Genomic DNA, 16250 nt, shown 5'->3' with positions numbered 1-16250 from the left:
GAGGCAGGGCTTTGCCAGGCTCCACACCTGGCCTCTATGGATCTCCTGCAGGCAGTGGGATGGACTGCTCCCCCAGGGGTGCCTCACTGGTCCCAAAGTGGCTCAGAGACTTCCCTTGGGGAGTCTGGAAAGGACAGATGCAATGAAGCAACACAAGTGGGCAGAAAGACCAGTGGTGGGTGATCAAGGGCACAGGACAAGCATGCCATTTGGGGCTGCCAGAGGAGCAGGCAGGGCCCAGATAAGGAGGTGGTCCACAGCCAGCAACAGAGATGAGCCTTGAAGGTGAAGCCTGGGGTCCCACATAAAGCCAGCTCAAAAGAGGCACTTACTGAGCATTTATCCATCAATTGACCCATTGACTGATATGAACTGACCCCAAAGAGCAGGGATTTGGTCTGTTTTGTCCTCTCCTATAACCCCAGGAGGGCCTGTAGAGGTGCTTGGCATTTAGTGGTGCTCAGTAAATGTTTGCCGGTTGGATGGATGAATGAATCCCAGTGAATGACAAACCTCAACCCCAAGAACATGTGAGCCATGAAGCACTCCAGTGGGAGGCTAGAAACCACATTTTTCCTCTTCTTCTTCATCTTTGTCTTTGTCTCCCCCTCCTCCCCAACCACCCCTTCTTCTAACATTCATTTGGAAAACATGCCATCCTTTTAACCTCAGAGGCAGACTTCTGCTTGGGAAGGGGAGGAGAGGAATGAAATTTTGTTGAGCATCTAGTATGTGCCAGGCAACTGATGCTCATTATTTCCCCTTGTGTTAGCAAGAACAGTGATTGTGGAGTGGAGTCTGCAGCTCAGGGAAGCAGCTGACCTGCTCGGGCTCCAGCAGGTAAAAAGGCAGAGGGTGGGCTTTGAAATCAGGTTGGCAGACTGCAGCCAGACTGTCCCCACAACATCAGGACATCAGGTCTCTTGCTGGATTGTGCTCTGCTGCCAAGGGGGATCTGGAGCCCTCCAACGTAGCCCTCTCTTGTTACAAAGTAACATGTGTGATGCACCTGCTGTATGCCTTACCTTACCAAGCCCTCAGAATAATCTGAGGGCCCAGGGACGCTTTACCTTCCCTGTCTTAGTTAGCCCTCAGAATAATCCCATGGGGAGGCACGGTCCCTTTTCCAATTTTGCAGATGAGGAAATGGACCCCCCCAAACTCTAGGTTGCCAGACTCGGCTTGTGCTGTTAATAACGTCCCTCCATGTTCCAGTCGCCACCCACCTTCTTCTTCCGTCTTGACAATAATTCTACACAGCCGCTGGAGAAGGTATCGCATCTCCCATTTTCTTCCAAAGGAGGAAACAGGTTCAGACAGGTGAAGGTCACTGGGGCAGGCAAGCAGCAGAGCTGGAACTTGAACTCAGTGCAGGCCTTTCCCAGACGACAGCAAGTCACTCACAATCCCACCTGTGAGATCACGGGCCCAGGTCGTGGTGCCTCTTGGTCTCTATTTTCAGCCATCCCCTGAGAGTGCTGGGCAGACGGGGCAGCTTAGGTGGTCAGTGGGAGAGGCCATAGGAGGGAGTGGGTACCTGAAGCCCATCAGGCTGGGTGTGCCTGTCAGCCGGGGAAGGAGCGTGCTGGCCTCATTCATCTCTGAGTATGGCCATGAAGATAGAAGCCTTGAATAGCCAGATCCACTGTTCTTCCAAGGGAAGCCAGAAATTCCGATTTTCATGAGAAATCTTGTTTGCAATTGCCATTTGCTAATTCCAGTATTAACAAATACAACACAGGTATTTGTACCTCCATGTTCAGAGCAGTACTACTCACATTAACCAACAGGTGGAGGCCACCCAAATGTCTGTCAACAGGGAGATGGGCAAACAAAATAAGATCTGTCCATCCCCTGGAACATTATTCAGCCTTCAACAGGAAGGGCATTCTGACACCGGCTACAACATGGATGAACCTTGAGGACATCATGCTGAGTGAAACAAGCCAGTCCCTAAGAGACAAATCTTGTCTGACTCCACTTATATGAAGTTTCCAGAACATTCATATTCATCAAGACAGAAGGTGCAGTGGGGGTCGCCAGGGGCTGAGGGCTGAGGGCTGAGGCAGGGGAGGAGAGCGGGCTAGTGTTTCATGGGGACAGAGGTTCGGTTTGGGGAAGATAGCCTCACAGTTCTGCAATTTCCAGGGAAGTGTTTGCAGAGGGAGCAAACCCCTCAGTCGGCACACAGTGGCTAGGCCATAATGCTCTTTAATTAACCTCCTGGCAAAATGAGCTGAGTGGCACTGCAGTGCTTTGAGCAATTTGGGGTGCTGTGGTTATTTGCAGGGATAATCCACAGATATTGTTGCCTGAAGTGACATATGGTTAGGTTAGAAGAATGCTTTACTTACTCAGGAAGCAAGAAGACTGGGTATGGGGTCTTCCAGCCAGACAGAGCTTGCAACAGAGTAGGGCCCCAGCAAATGCTTGCTGCAGCGGGAGCAGTCTCCTCTCTGATGGGGGACACATGTAGGGAGGGGCGACAGACTCATCCACTGTCAGGCTGGGAGGTTACTGGAAGGCAGGTGGCTGCACCCATTTTACAGATCAGGAACGGAGGCCTCAAAGTCACCAGCTGGTTAGAGGCAGAGCCCGATCTCTGGGTTCCCTCATGGAGTCCTTTCCCCATAGACTAGGGGTGCTTGGCCTTAGGGAGTTCCAGTGTCATTTCTTTTGAGAATCCAATGAAATCCATGGCCCTTCTTCCTAGGGAAGTGCTCACAGGCATACAATTTTTCACACAGGTTAGGACCTCCACCTTAGCCCAGGCTTCTGCAGGAGCTCTATAATATTGAGATGACTACTAAGGTTTATTTTTTAAACTCTTCTATTGCCATGGAACCACATCACCCATCTTGGGCAGCAGCGATACGGAACTGTACGTGTAATGCACAGCTATGGCAGACCGTGCTCCTGAGCAACCACCAGTGACATGAATGGGAGAAGACAGGATCACATTCACAGACAACAATGATCCCTGACATATGGGAAGCATCTTGCAGTGTTCAGAACACGTTCATAACCATTAGATCATTTGGTCATCAGAAAAAAACTGTCAAGTAGGTGGTAAGACCCTCAAACAGATAAAGAAATGGAAGTTCGTAGAAACCTGTGCAAGGTGACACAGCTTAGGATTGGCAAAGCCAGCCAAGACCTTGGGACGCCAGACCCCAAGTGCCTTCCACCACCCCGTGCCGATATGTACGGGCTTCTGACAGTCAAGAGCCATCCTTTGGTCCCCTGGTTGGTATTATACAAAAAGGGATATTCCCATGAATGACTTGGAATAGGAAGACAGGCCTTTGGCTTGTAACTCTGCTCCCTGGAAGGGACCACAAATCCTGGGGCCGCCACTGCTCTGTTGGTCAGTTGGGGGGATATAAATATTTCCCAGCTTGATGAGTCTGCCTCTGTACTGTCTTCTTTCCTGCAATAACAAAAGCAGGGAGATGAGTTCTTAAAGGGGACATACCAGCCAGTGTGGCATCTACATGAAGCCGTCTGAATGCACAAGCCTTAAAGATGCGGGAAGGCCCATTTTCCTCTCTAAATATGGTGGGCTTAAATCATGATATCTATATGTAATTCACCAGCTGCTCTCTCAAGAAAAGAACCTTCGCTTGGAATAGACAATGGCCTCTTTATTTGCGGTGGTTTTCAATTCTGAAATAACATAGAAGCATTCCTGTGTATTTGTTCAGAGAGGGTTTCTAGCCTTCGAGATTCCCAAAGGGGCCAATGGTCAAAAGAAGGTTAGGAACTGATCCAAAGGAGGAGAGAGATTGAGGTTCTTGAGGCTGTCTTCATTCAGCTGCTCAACATTGGTCACCTGCTATATGTCAGGCTCAGTGCTAGGCACTGAGGTTACATGGCTTGCCCCTGTGAGGTTACAGTGTGGTTGAGGAGACAGAGGGCAATCTAGGAAACACAAAAGGGCAGAAGTGAAGAAGGAAGGCAGAGTGAGACAACTGCAGGGGGCCAGGAGGTAACAGTCAAGGTGGGAAGAGCAGGAGTGTGGGGGGAGGAATTTACCCGGCAGAGAAGGGTACAGCCTGTGCAAAGGTCCTGTAGAGAGGGAGAGGGAGCACAAGAAGCCAGTGTGGAGAGAGCAGAGAAGAGAGGACAGCATGGTGGGGGATGAGGCTGGAAAGGTCTGCAGTGTGGCAGATGCTGGGATGGAGGGAATTTGGGGAGTTCCAGTGCAGTGCCGGGACATGGTATGGGCTCAATTAATAAAGGATAAAGGAAGGAAGGAAATGAAGGAGGCAGAGGAGAAAGACTGCCTGGAGACAGTGGTAATTGAATGGAGTCTTAGAGATACACAAGAGTTCTCTGGGCAGAGGAAACAGCTTGGGCAGAACGCTAGAGGTGCAAGAGAACACGGGTCAGCAAGGCACATCAGCTTGCCAAGAGGAGGCTGCATTGCCCAGACAGGGGGTAATCTAGGAAACAAAGGGTGCTGCCAGTCAATAAATGCATTTGAGCAACCTGAAGTTCTGCAGAAGGGGACCCCAGAAACAGCAAAGCCCTATCAGAGAGCAGCACCACTTTGCAGTTCCACAATTACCCCATAATTGATTTCACTGAGGTGGGCTTTGGACCAATGCCCACAGTGTCCAGAGATGGATAAGGGTGGGTCAAGCACAGGTCACGGCTACATTCATGATATAACATTGGTGAGGATGCCAACCACAGCGTCCCCTGTGCGCTCCCCAGTATTGGAGCAAATAAACTCAGCTCTCACCCACTTAGGTGATCTGTTTGTGCAGGTGTTTTCTGTCTGATTTTCAAAATGGATTTGCATATATCTTATAAGCTGCTTTAAATCTTTTCATTTGAAGAAAATAAGACAAAAAATAATTCCAATTCCAATCCTCAAAGCTTATAGGACCTTTGGTACCCAAACTTCACTGTACATCAGAATCACGTGGAGAACTTTATAGGAATTCAGATTCCTGGGCTCAACGCCAGACTTAGGGAATCAGTATCCAGGAGGCAACCTCAGAAATCTGTTTCCAATGAGTTCCATGCTCATGCATTGAGCTGGGTGATTTTTATGCATTGAGCTCATGCATTAAATACCAAGCATCTGGGGACTGCTGCACTGAGTGATACTTCTGTGTGAGTCTTTCAGTGTAAAGTCTTCTTTATCGGAATCAGGTGAGTGATACCAAACATAGGAAATTCGCCTCCTGCCTACATCAAGCATGAGGTTGAGTGCCCAAATCCTCGCATTGATCTTGCATTCATCAAGAAATTAATATAACGGGCGCCTGGGTGGCTCAGTTGGTTAAGCGACTGCCTTCGGCTCAGGTCATGATCCTGGAGTCCCAGGATCAAGTCCCGCATCGGGCTCCCTGCTCAGCGGGGAGTCTGCTTCTCCCTCTGACCTTCTTCCCTCTCATGCTCTCTCTCTACCAGTCTCTCTCTCTCTCAATAAATAAATTAAAAAATCTTTAAAAAAAAAAGAAATTAATATAACAACTCTTCTAGGATTAATAAACACCCTAGGCTCATCTCCATAACTCATGTGGGTGACTCATAAATAATTATTGATAAAGTTACATTTAAAACATTATAACAATACAAAGATACTCAACTCCTGAGACACGGCCAGCAGATACAATAAAGAGGAGAAATCACTGTGGGGGATCACATGTAACAGGGACTCTAAAAAGGACTTTTTTTTTTTAAGAACTTTAAAATAAGAATGTTTACAATATTCACAAATATATTCTATGAATAAAAGAGTAACTGATATAAGACCTCAACAGGCAGGTTAAGCACTAGACTAGATATAGATGAAGAAAGATTTTGTGAACTGAAAGACAGATCTGAAGAAATCACCCAGGATTCAGCACAGAGAGATAAAGAGGGGAAAGGACAGGAAAGGTTACTCTAGACTGAGTAGTTAGAAATGGCTTTTCTGAGGAAGTGATAACTGAGCTAAGACTAAAATGACAAGAAACATCCAGCCATGAAAAGAAATGTGAGTCAGGTGTCCTGGGCGGAAGGTCCAGGCATGCAAAAGGCTTAAGGTGGGAACACACTTGGCAGGACCAGGTTGGCACATTTGAAGAACAGAAAACAGGTCACTGTGGCTCCTCTATGTGAGAAGCCACCATGGGGAGGAGGAGAGTGTGATCCTGTGAATCCTTGCCGAGTCAGTCAGTGGACTTCTGCTCAGAAAGTGGTGGTTAGCAGGAGGCATGTTTCAGCCAAAGGTAAAGAACTTCCTAACAATCAGAGTTAAACATTCACTCACTCACTAAGCTCACTCACACATTCATTCATTCACAAACTCACTCACTCATTCACTCACTCATTCATTCATGAACTCATTCGCTCACTCAGTCACTCATTCATTCATTAATTCATTCACTCACTCATTCACTTACTCACTCATTCATTTTTCATTCGTCACTCATTTACTCATTATCAAGTACCTCCTATATGCCAGACATATGGGGGGATATTGGGAATATTGAACAGGACTCTTGCATTTGGAGGAATATTTAACCAGTGGACTGTAATGTCCCTTCCTACCATGTGACTCGATGTTTCTACATAACCACAGCCGGTGTTCACAAGCCCCAGGGACTTGGAGAGGTCTAAGCTCCAGCCTCCCTTCCTGGCCCAATGGGGGAAGCAAAGGTATGAGCAGATAACAGTGGAGATCCCAGGCAGGGAGATAACCACATGATGTGGAGGAGGGAAGCCCTTGGGTATCAGAAAATGAGGGCAAAATTGGGGACACTAATCCATGCCCTACTTAGTTTCAGACCTTTGTGAAGACAAGATCTCCTCTATGAGAGAAGGTGCTCTGACAGGAGGGGCCCACACAGATGTCACTGTCCTTGACATCATTCACTTAACCTCCAAGGTCAAGCAGCCTTCTGTGGGGATGCAGAAGGGAGATGAGAAGGTCATACTTGGGGACCACTTCATCATCGCCCTTGCTCTCACTCTGATGTGTAAATCAAAGCAGTGCTGACCTGACCTACTTCATAGACTAAAAATGCCCAGAAAGTACAGAACTGGTATTCTCTGCTCCGTTTCCTCCTTCCTCTGCACTGCCATAGTCCCAGCCAGACCACCACCATCTATGACCTGGACCCCCAGGACAGCTTCCTAACCAGGCTCCCGGCTTCCAGGGGGTACCCATCCCAATCCACACAGCAGCCAGAATTACTGGAAAGCTGAGTGGATCACTCCCTTGTCTCCACCCCTTGTCTTTCTCTGCTCTTAGAATAAAGCCAAGGTCCTTAGCAAGACTCCCAGGACCCTGTTAATGTGTGGCCCTGCCCACTTCTCTTATCTCATCACTTGAAATTCAAGCCCTTCCATCTCACACAGCGGCTACATGAACTTGCACACTGAGCGTGCTTGCCACGGTCACATAGCAGTGCCAGGTGTCTAGGGGCGGAATGAACAAATCGGTGCTTGATGGCAAGTGCTCCTGGCACTGAGGAACACATTCAGTGGGTTTTCTCTTCATTTTTATTCTCTTCTTGGTGTTTGGGGGTTATGACCTTCTTTCTATCAACACTATCAGGAGCAGTTCCCGAGCCAGAAATAGTTTCCCTTTTCATGTGTCCCTCTTCTAAACGTGAAGTCCAGCTCAGTCAGTAAAGCAGGTGCTTGGCTCCCTATGTGCTGGACACTGGGCTGAGTGCTAAGGATTTGCACCAATGCAAGGCTTATGCTGTCAGGAGCTTGCAGGACAGAACAGAAGGACCAGCAGTCTCCATGGGGCAATCAGCTCCTACCCAAGTAGGAGAACTTGGGTAAATGCGGGTGAGGAGGGTTACATGGGAGCACCTATCCTGAGACACCTAGTGCTCCAAGTGGGAGGATGAGCATGTACAGAATCTGATAATCCAAGAATTATAGGGACAGCATCCTGGACCACACCTGCTATGTGTCAGCCACTGTCCTGACCCCTTGACAGGTTTGGTCACACTGAATCCTCACGACTCCCCATGATGCGTGTTTATCATTTCCACTGTTTACAAAGGAGGACGTGGAAGCTTAGCAAGAAATTTCCCCAAGGTCCCACAGCCAGTGAGTGGTGCAGCTGGGACTTTTAAAGGATACCCATCAGACGCCAGGACCCACAGAAAAATGCATCTGAAAACAGCCCCAAGCAAGAGGAGAAACAGCCTCTGAATGGGGATGCTGACAAAGGAGAGATTAAACCTGGGATCAACTTAATGTGATTCTCTTTGAATGCAACCCGGTTCCAACATATTTCCTCAGGGAATATTCGGCATTTTCTTGCAGGTAAAGGGAATCAAATGCAAAATTCATGATTGTGTGTGTATGAGCGTGTTTCAAACAAAAGCCTTCAAAATCTGATAATCTATTCAATGGGTTCCAGCTGGCCACTAATTTTTATATTTTAAATGATGTCTGTTTGTGATCCACATTATGCTATAAACAGGTTTGGTGTGAATCACGGTGTTTTAATTAGAATATTAGTTATTCCAAAGAAGTCATCTAAAATAAGTCCTCATAGAATTAGTTGAGAAAACAGATCCCCAGAGAGAAAGTGCCCCCCCAGTACTCACCCAGCTTGATAATGGTGGCACTTGGAATAGCTCCCCAGTCCTCCAACCAATGCTCACTCAGCCTCACTCCTGCCAGCATTCAAGAACCCAGCTTCTTCCAGAGCTGGGCAGGAAGCTATTTTGGTGTTCAGTTGAAATAGGGATGAAATCTCTGCCCTCAAGCTGCTCACAGTTGGGGGCAGGGGTGACTCCTTCATGAACTTGAAAGTGGTACCATGTCCCTATTTCTATCACAGATGTTTCACCAGAGCTGATGGCTTCCTTCCCCCTCTATGCCTTCTGAACATGTAGGCTTTTCTGCCAGGAACGGTGGGATAAGATATTCCTTATTATAAATCACAATATCACAAAAATTCCTCCATGAGGAGAATTAAAATAAGACTTGCTAGAAGTTCATGGAGCCACTGAAGGAGTGTCCAGAGAACAACCATGGTTGTTCTGGTGCTGAGCTGGTAAATGTTAATAACTGGGGCTCGGGATGGGGTGGGGAGGAAGACCTGATTTTTTGGCATTTGCCAATTTCTGAGGTATAAATATCCCAACCATGGCTGATGTCACTGAAGAGTTGGTAAGCGATGCTCATGATCAGCTCTCATGAGCCAGAAGGAAACATCTCCAGCTCCCGTGTTGTGTGTGTGTGTGTGTGTGTGTGTGTGTGTGTGTGTGTGTGTGTGTGTGTGTGTGTGTGTGTGTGAAGACTGGATGCACACGTAAATGAATGAGGGAGGGGTTGCAATTCCGTAAAAGCAATGAGAGAGAAGTAGAATGAGCAGGATGTGTTTATAACTGCAGGAGATACAACTTTACAAGTAAAACAGGCCAGAATCAGGGTGAAAAGCATTTGAAGCAGCTTCTTCAAATTGCTTTCAGAGTCCTGCCTCTGTCTTTTTATAAAGAGGAATGATGACAAAGGGCATGGCTCCATAGCGTCCTACCTTTGTGACCCTGGGCATGTTTGTTAATCTCTCTCTGCTTCCTTGTCAAGAACATGAGGGTGATAACACCCACTTCACTAGTGTGAAGAGGGCAGTGCTCAGAGGCCTCAGCAAATGGCAGGGTTAGCATCTGAGTTCTGGCAAATAATGGAGACACCAGACTGCAGCTCCTTGAGGATGACCACGTCCCCAGCGCCTGGCACAGTTCCTGGAGCATGGCAGACATGCAATGGTTATCCTTGAAGTAAATTTTGAGTAAGGGTACTAGAGGTCAGCGTGCTCGTGGGTAATGCAGAAAGAGCATATACCAGAAAACAGATGAGCCTCTATTCAGTTTCCATGAGCTTCCTAATCGTACAGAATACAGAAGATATGGATAAAGATAAAATGCTTTTTCCCCCCAAAATGCCCTAATCTGTGTTTCAATATCAAGATTCATTGGGGCCATTTTCACTTTCACTGTTCTTAACATTCTGGTCTAATTGACGGATGCATTCATGAGTGGAGGGCCCCGTGAATCTCATTACTCTGGGGCTCCTGGGTGAATCGATCCTATTTAGAAATAAGGCAATAAATAGTCCACAGACGTAATGACCAAACCCATAGGCTGCTGAGGAGAGAGTCCAGAAAGCAGGGCTTTCTCGCACACTGTCTGTCTTTAACTTCTATTACAAGTGTGGATTTCTGAATCGGTGATAGGTACCAATGGCTTTAAAAATGCTTGTCCCCTCTGAGACAGTAATTCCATTTCTGAGACTCCATCTCCAGAAAATTGTCTCCTATGAAGACTAAATTTGTATACAATGATAATCACCATGTTATTTATTACAAAAAAAAGAAAGCCACTCAAATGTGCAATAACAGGGGTTGAGAGCGTTTTGTGTTCTATAAACCATGCAAAGGGAAGTTTATGTAGACTGTTAGCAGGGGGGGAAATGTCTACAAGATGAATGAGATGAGATGAAATGAGATGAAAAAGCGGTATATAAGATTGTGCATTGATTATGATGATGAATATTGTAGGGAAACCTACCCATAGGGATGAAAAGGGACATGTGCCAAAATGTTAAGTGATTTGGTGTCTATGGTTTCTAATATTTTCTTCTTACCTGTAGTTAATTTTCATAAGTTGCATTTTCAGTAGATATATGAGCATACAATGGCATCTTACAAAGCCAGCAGATCTATATGAAAGAACATGCGTAATGATGCTCTTCATTTTTCACTTGTTAGAAATACTTAGGGAGGGGCGCCTGGGTGGCTCAGTTGGTTAAGCGACTGCCTTCGGCTCAGGTCATGATCCTGGAGTCCCAGGATCGAGTCCCGCATCGGGCTCCCTGCTCAGCAGGGAGTCTGCTTCTCCCTCTGACCCTCTTCCCTCTCGTGCTCTATCTCATTCTCTCTCTCAAATAAATAAATAAAATCTTTAAAAAAAAAATACTTAGGGAGTCTAATGTCATATTCTATAGTGTAATTTGTACTCACTCTCCCTTGGATGTACCCTTGAGCTTGCTTTAACATGGCTGAGTCAGTAACTCAGTGTGGCCTAGAATTTTCCATGCACACAAAATGCAGAGAAAAGCCATCTCCATCAGATCAAATATGGGATATAGGTGCCATATCATGAGGATGCATTTTCCTATAGTTCTCGTATTAATCTAGTCTTATTTGTCTGGTCACTTCCTTGATCCAATAAGCAGCTCAGAAATGTGCTGAGTTATTCTAAATGCCATGCCTGCTTATGTTATCTTGAATTCATAGGAAGGGCACGGCACACACCTCTCACCTCCTTCCAGTCCCATTTCACTCCAAACCAGGTTCCAGGTAATAGCCAGAGTGGTCTTTCTAGGATGTAAATTTCATCCTGACATTCCTCCACCAGGCTTAAGAGCCTTCAGTGGTGCCCACCACATCAGGTCCTCCTTCATCTTGACTGTTGACTTCATTTTTCCCCACCAGCCCACGTACTCCAAGGTCCACTCATATCCAGTTCCTGCCATTCCCAGACACAGCATGTTCTTCATCCCATTATGTGTGCTCAGCTATGGAAAGACACAGGTTGTTTCCCAGTCCACAGCTATTCCCAATCCTTGTCACCTCCCGGCCCAGAGGTCGGGAAGGTGAAAATTGGCTTTCAAGTAGAAATGGTCAAGGGACACATTTTTGGGTCAAATCTGGCCAACGTGATACAAAGCAAAGTTGGCTAGAGGCATCTGGGAAAGGTTTTCCTCTTCCTTTCCTTTTGGGACACAGATGTGAAGTCTGAGGCTACAGCAGCCCCCCTGTGACCATGAGGCAGTAATCACCAGGAATAAACACAAATAAGCTGAAGACAGTGGATCTGAAAGGTGGAAAGCAGCTCAGACATTCATGGTTATCAGTGAAATGACAGAGCAGGCTTGAGGCCACCTAGCTCTATCTCCTTAATAAGTAAAATGAGGTGTTCCATTGCTAACCTTGTACTGGACTTCTTCCCTCATATTAGGCAATGTATGCAAAATAGTGAGTTCAGTGGCTGGAACATTCTAGATGTTCAATCCATGTTCATTCCTTTTCCTTTTCTTCCTAAGCATTCTTTTTGGGCCAAACTTATTCACCTGCTGGGAATACACTGTACCCAGAACTATATATTTTACTGAGACAAATCAGGTTGTCTGGCATACAATTTGGCATACAATCTGGTTTACAATATGACTATCTGTGAAAGCAAGCAAATTGAAGTGACTTAGGCAAAAAATGAGACTTTATGGCAGTTATAGATCTCTCCCATGACTGAAAGGAAGGATGAGCAGCCATCCCCAGGGGTAAACGAGCTCCACACACAGCCGTGACCAATGATGACCCAAACACTACCGGAAAGCTCTCGCCACCTTTCTGTTTCTCCTTGGCTGATACTTGTTTCTTTCTTACTCTGCACAGCCTTCCTTCGCTGTGACAGAGAACAGACACACCAACAGCTCCTTAAGTTACTAGGGCGCCCCAACTAGAGAGAATTTTTCAGGGTTTCAGAGTGAAAAATCCTAGAATCCCGGTTGGCCGGCGGTGGGCCAATCAATAACAAGGAGGCGGAGCAGAGCCCCCGGGAGTTCAGACCCCTGCAGAACAGGTGTGGAGATAGGTCTTTGTCTAGCCCGACCCCCAGTGCTTGGTCAGTCTCCCTCACACCACAGCCCCGCCCTCCCTCCCAAGTACACCAACCCAGTCACCCTTAGAGCAGGGTGACTCGCAAGGGCAAAAACCATTACTCTGCATGTTCATAAAAACTGTCTTGGTTTGGGTGCCCCTAAAAACAGAGCGTGAGGCTTCTGAGAAGTGCACAGGAGACCCTTTTCTGCTTAGAGGACTGGAGCCCATGCCTGAGGTGGGCACAAGGTGTTCTGAGCTCTCTGAGCACCAGTCACTGCTGCTGAGAGCAGAGGCAGGCTCAGGGGATGTGGCATCATGCCCTAAACCCATCGACTGCACAGACCAAGAAGGGTACGGCCCCAGAGATGCCTTTTCTTTGAAGTTGAAAGGAACCCTGGTTCCATATGAGATTACCCTGACCTAGGGGCGCCTGGGTGGCTCAGTTGGTTAAGCGTCCCACTCTTAATTTCAGCCCAGGTCATGATCTCAGGATCGTGGGACTGAACCCCCAGTCAGGCTCTGTGCTCAGCGGGGAGTCTGCTTGAGATTATCTCTCTCCCTCTGCCCCTCCCTCTTCATGCTCTCTCGGTCAAAATAAATAAGTAAAATCTTTAAAAAACAAAAGAAAAGAAATTAGCCTGACCTAAATAAGGGTGTGGCCAAACAGAGTGAACCCAGGATGTCTAGACCACTACACCGAGCTCCCCACCAGATAACCCCAACACTCTTTTTCTATGTAATTCTCTAATCCTATAACTACTGTATTCATCCCCATGTTACAGATGGCTCAGAGATGCCAAGTAACTTGCCCAAAGTCACCTAGCTGGAAAGTGGGCAAAGCTGGTATTCAAATCCAGATCCACCTCGCTCCCAGGTCAGGACTCCCAAAGAGCACCCCATTGCCCCCGTCGTTTCAACACAAAAGGAGAGCTGGATGAGAGCCAGTCCCTGAGAGCCTCCGAGAATGTGGCCTCATTCACACAGCCCTGATCAGCCAGCCTGAGATTGCAAAAGCTAGGCATTTTTAACATTTACCTAAAAGAAAATAAAACATGCAGGAAAGTATAACCTAAACATATCTGTGAAATCTCTTTAAAAGAACAATAGCATTGGGCTAGTCATGTAGGGGAGTTGGAAGGGTTCTGTTCCTTGATTTCTACTGAGAGCTATAGCACATCTCCTCCTTGAGTCTTGAATCACACGCCCAAGCCCAGAAGGCATTTCATTACCGAGCACTGCAGGTCTCTGTTTGCACAGGTCATGCGGAGACATCCAGCCTATGACGTCTGTAAATCATTGCCAACCAAGCAGGGGCCCAGGGCGAGGTGGCGCGATCGGCTCAGAGTAAAATGATATGTGGCCGGTCATTCAACACAGAGCACAGGGACCAGAAGGATGCAAATGATTATTGAGAAGAATGATTCCAGGGCCCAGAGCGAGAGGCATATAATGAAATGGCTACATTCAAAGAAGAAACCACACTGTCGCTTCTGTCATCATGAAGCTCTGAGAAGCCCCCGGAGACAGGAGGCCCCCAAAACTCCACTGCAAGAAGCAAAAGAGGAGAGGTTCCCTGGCACGACCACCTCCCCAGCAGCAGGGATGCCGAGCATCAGTAACAGAAAGGGAAGCAGGCTCTGGGTTAGAGCCCCTCTTCATGACCCATGTGAAAATTCAGACGATGTACTGCAGGTGACCTGGACGCACCACACGTGTCCAACAGTGTGGGCTCCTTTCTCCTCCCTCCTTCCCCAACCATCACCCCCCCCCCCGCCCCAATTCTACCTGAATGTGATGACTTCGTTATTTGGCCTTTTGAGTTCCTCGGTGACACTCACAGCACCCTGGGGCTTCCTAGCTGGTCCTTCCCTTTCTCACATCCACCTGTGACCCTGCTAGAAATCTCCAAACAGCAGCTACAGTGAACAAACATCCCTGCTTTAAAAATCTCCAATAGCTTCCCACTGCAGCTCCGAATGCAAACTCCCACCCCAGCCCACAGGGCCCAAATTACCAGCTCACGTCTGCCTCTCGGATCACATCTCCCAACACTCCCTCCCATGCTCGCTGCCCTCCCAGGACTCGGGGCTCTTCACTGTCCCCTGAGTAGCCAGGTTCTCTCCTGCTCCAGGGACGTGCATGCGCTCTTCCTTCTGCTGGAATGCTCCTCCCCTCAACACTGAGAGACCTTCTGCTCAACCTTCAGATCTTGGTTTAGTTGTCACTTCCTCTGGAAGCTTCCCCTTCCAGACTCGCCCTGTTATAGACTCTCACATTCCTCTTCATAGTCATTACAAGACTGGCTGTTAGCTCTGTGTGAACAGGATGGTTGTGTCTCTGTCACTCAATTCTGGAGCTCCTACACTGAGCCCAGGGCCTGGTACACAAGGAGTATTTGATAAATACTTGGTAAATAAAATATTTGATAAATGAATGAATGGCACTTATGGACTGATGCCATCCTGATTAAAAGCCTTCAAACTCATTCTCTATTCTTCAGTCATGTTTAGATTTTAATGTATAACCATCTTTCTTTTCAAAGAAACAACCAAAAGCAAAATAAGACAAAGAATTTTGCACCTTTCACTGACAATAAGCACCAATGTTTACCTCTCTTATACAAAAGGATATAAGAATCCTAAAGTCAGGGCGCCTGGGTGGCTCAGTTGGTTGGGCGACTGCCTTCGGCTTGGGTCGTGATCCTGGAGTCCCGGGATCGAGTCCCGCATCGGGCTCCCTGCTCGGCGGGAGTCTGCTTCTTCCTCTGACCCTCCCCCCTCTTGTGCTCTCTCTCTCTCTCTCTCAAATAAATAAAATAAAATCTTAAAAAAAAGAATAATAAAGTCATAAGCTGGCAATGATCGCTGGTATTTACGGCATGCTGTGAGGGGTGCTATACCTCATTAATCCTCACAACCACCCTGGGAGGTAGGGCCGCCCCCACAGATGAGGACATGGAGTCAACGGGGCACGGAGTGCCTTGCCCGAGGTTACCCCCATCTAGAACACGGTGATGTGGGAGTTCAAATCTGGGTGGTTTTGCTCCTGGGCCACTCTCATAATCGGCTCCCACCACCACCTTCAGAGGGAAAAATGAAAACAGCCAATCTCTTTTCACAGTGAGGTCTTTGCAAGTGGTTCAAGCAGGCTTCAGCTCATGGGTAATGAACCATGTTGGGCCCCCAGGGGCCGATGCCACAGTAGAAGAGAGGAGCTCAGGGCTGTGCCCCGTGATTTCAGAAGGAAGTTTTAAGGGGAAGGATAGACCCAATCTCATCTTAGCTGTCAAAGCCACCTGGGGACCTTTCCAAAGTATTCATCCCTGGCTGCCCCTGGGCCGAGTGGGTAGAGTCTCAGGGCCCAGGGCCGCGGCACCACAGCCTTTAAAGCTCCCCCACGGGTTTTAATGTGTGGCCGGGGCTGAGGGTCACGGTCCAGTGCATCTTCCTCTCCAGGCAGAGGGAGAATCTGAGGCTGGAGATGCAGAAAGCTCCCTCGAGGTTCCATGAGGCTTGGTGAGTTTCAGAGAACTTGCTGATACAACCCCTAGTTGGGAACAGATATTACTCTCTCTCTCCCAGATGATGACATTGCCAGTGAGTGGCAGGGTGGGGGC

General features: G+C 47.6%; 1 protein-coding gene across 1 annotated transcript in view; it reads right to left on the bottom strand.

Moving 5' to 3' along the window:
• Positions 1 to 3163: 3163 nt before the first annotated feature.
• The window catches only part of LOC113924622 (janus kinase and microtubule-interacting protein 1), a 251395-nt gene continuing 238308 nt past the window's right edge, over positions 3164 to 16250 (bottom strand). Inside the window, exon 11 of the mRNA XM_027598633.2 lies at positions 3164 to 3430. The gene's annotated coding sequence lies outside the window, so the exon portion shown is untranslated. The remainder of the gene's footprint in view (positions 3431 to 16250) is intronic.

Source organism: Zalophus californianus, chromosome 2, assembly GCF_009762305.2.
Source record: "Zalophus californianus isolate mZalCal1 chromosome 2, mZalCal1.pri.v2, whole genome shotgun sequence".
Classification (NCBI taxonomy): Eukaryota; Metazoa; Chordata; class Mammalia; order Carnivora; family Otariidae; genus Zalophus; species Zalophus californianus.
Note: the sequence above shows the minus strand (reverse complement) of the source record. Positions and strands in the feature narration are given on the sequence as shown.